This window comes from Octopus sinensis, linkage group LG17 (assembly GCF_006345805.1).
Source record: "Octopus sinensis linkage group LG17, ASM634580v1, whole genome shotgun sequence".
NCBI classification, from domain to species: Eukaryota; Metazoa; Mollusca; class Cephalopoda; order Octopoda; family Octopodidae; genus Octopus; species Octopus sinensis.
This window is the reverse complement of record NC_043013.1, coordinates 3,304,779-3,307,278: the sequence shown is the minus strand read 5'-3', so window position 1 is coordinate 3,307,278 and position 2,500 is coordinate 3,304,779.

The following is a 2,500-nucleotide window of genomic DNA, read 5'->3' as shown; positions in this document are numbered from 1 at the left end:
CACACAGCCCCTACTACTGCAATTATCACAAGTACAAACCTTATAGGATTCTTATTCCAAATACTCGCAATTTCCAATTTTAAGGGTTTGCAGATTTTCACCCCTTTCATCTGCTTTCTTCACAATCCTAGTATCAAACGGACACGGTGGATCAATCAGCCTGTTTCTGTAATATCTGCCTCGTTATGTTCCATCTCCTTATCCATTTGAATGGGGAAATTCTATAAAATTGTGCATGTTTTCAATACAAGAACTCGTTCTATCCGATGCTTGTACCATGTACTTCCTGCTCCAAACTCCATCTTTGACAAAGCTTCCAGTGTAAAACTTTCACAACTTGTCTCTATATTTTTCACACAAATTTCTGTTGTTTATGCCCTAAAAGTGATACATTTAACAAATTTTTACTTGTCAATATTATTGAGAAACTGACACTTGAATATTGTGATGCAGTTTTTCTTTTGATTGTGACTCATACCAGCGTTAAAATCTTGTTTTACTTAAAAATCCATATTTTCCTCTACAAAAACATCGTTCAACGACGTTTGCATTGGAAGAAAGTGAGAGATGTAACTGAGATGCTGAGAGGGAGGAAAAGCGTTCCGCATTTTTCGGCTCGAGGACAAATGGCGGTCATAGCAACGCAGGTCTTTGTTCTTCTGTCACAATGGCTTCTTTCTGTTAGTATATTGATATTCTTGTTCGAGGACGAGAATAATTTTAGCAACTACTGCAGCAGTAACAGCGAAAAGTTAATAATAATTTTTTAAAAAGTTGAAGCTAAGAGCAAATGAAGTTAAAAAGAATAACGTGTTAATATTGGGTTAAAAATCCTTTGCACAGAAAAAGTGGAAGGCTATTCGTGGGACTCGAACCCTTCTGTCAATATCACAGACGTTCAACCAACGTACCAAAGCAAACATTCGGATCCCGGAATCCATTTTAGAAACTTTATCCTTAACAGCTGGTCAAGCGACTTTGAATCTCCACCCGTTGGCTTGGGACTGAAGTGGTAGTCGTTATGTGTTGATGTTTCTGGGTATGGAAACATATCATTTCTAGTATTCCTTCACATTTTTGTTTTTTAAGAGGGAATTCAGAGGAGTGGGGCCAGTCACTGTGATTTTTTCAGGATCTTCTAAAATGGTGGATCGATGGGCTCTGAAAAAAAAAAAATCATAGTTTGAATAAAAATTCCAGAATTTTGAAGTTATGAAGTGTAAGGATTGGTGAAGTCTTTAGTGATAGGCAAGGTGACATGTAACACGAGTGGAGACAAAGGCAGGTGGATCGAATACGTAGGGACGAGGAGAATATGCGTTTAACTAGTTCGGGAGAACAGAAAATGTATCGAAAGAAAGGACAGAGAGGGAAATGCATTTGAGAGTGAGTTTTGAGAGTGACCTTAATAGCACTGGAAAACTGGCATAGTGGCTGCATGAATTCCCCTCCTCTTCTAAAAAAGGTTCCAGCAAATAGTGCTCTGTCTGGTGAGGCATCAATCCGTAGGAGCGTCCCTTAAGGAACTGTACTGGGACCACTACTGTTTGTGGCGACTCTCTCAGATATACCCTCATCCATACATTCAACCATTCTCACCAGCTTTGCTGATGATACAAAAGTATTAGAGACGGTCAAGAACCCTGATACTAAAACTGCAAAACGACCTGCATGCAATATACGAACGAGCAGATGAAAATAACATGCAGTTCAATGTTGAGAAGGCTCAAGCGCTCTACTATCGTCCAACAAATCGAATACTTTCGGAATACTCAGTACCAGGTGGTAGTGCAATCCCAGAGTCAGAGTCGGTGCGTGATTTAAGAATGTACATGAGTAATGAGGCATATTACTAAGGTGACAACACTGTGCAGGTGAGTAGCTGGAAGGATTTTGATATTCAGAACCAGGAAACAGGATATCATGCTATTCATATGGGGAACTTTCGCTATTGGTCGTCTGTATTACTGCTCCCAGTGGTGGTCACCGAAGAGCGTCAAACTTGTGGCGGAACTTGAGGCGAACCAGCGCCACTACACACAGAAGATTAACTCGTTGAAAAAGATGAGCTGCTGGGAGAGGTTAAAGGAGCTGAAGCTCTAATCTCTAGAGAGAAGGCATTAAAGATATGCAGTGATATAAATATGGAAGATCCTGGAAGGTCTCATTTCTAACATTGGAATTGAAAGCTATACAAACCACCGAACTGGACGGCACAGCATAGTACCAAAGATTCCGTTTCTCCAACTAAAATAAGAACCTAGTACTGTAACAACTTGAGTTTCAAGGGTCCACATCGACGCAACATTCGAGCAAACAGTCTCAAAGATTTGCGTGGTGTAGGTGAGGAGGTCTTCAAAGAACGTCAGAATAATTTTTTTTTATTGAGATACCAGATGAACCCACATCACGGAGGTGGCACAAAGAAGAGAAACTCGTCCAATTCGATACTTCCCCAGAAACTCAAACATACTGAAATGCGGTGCTCCAGCATGGCCTC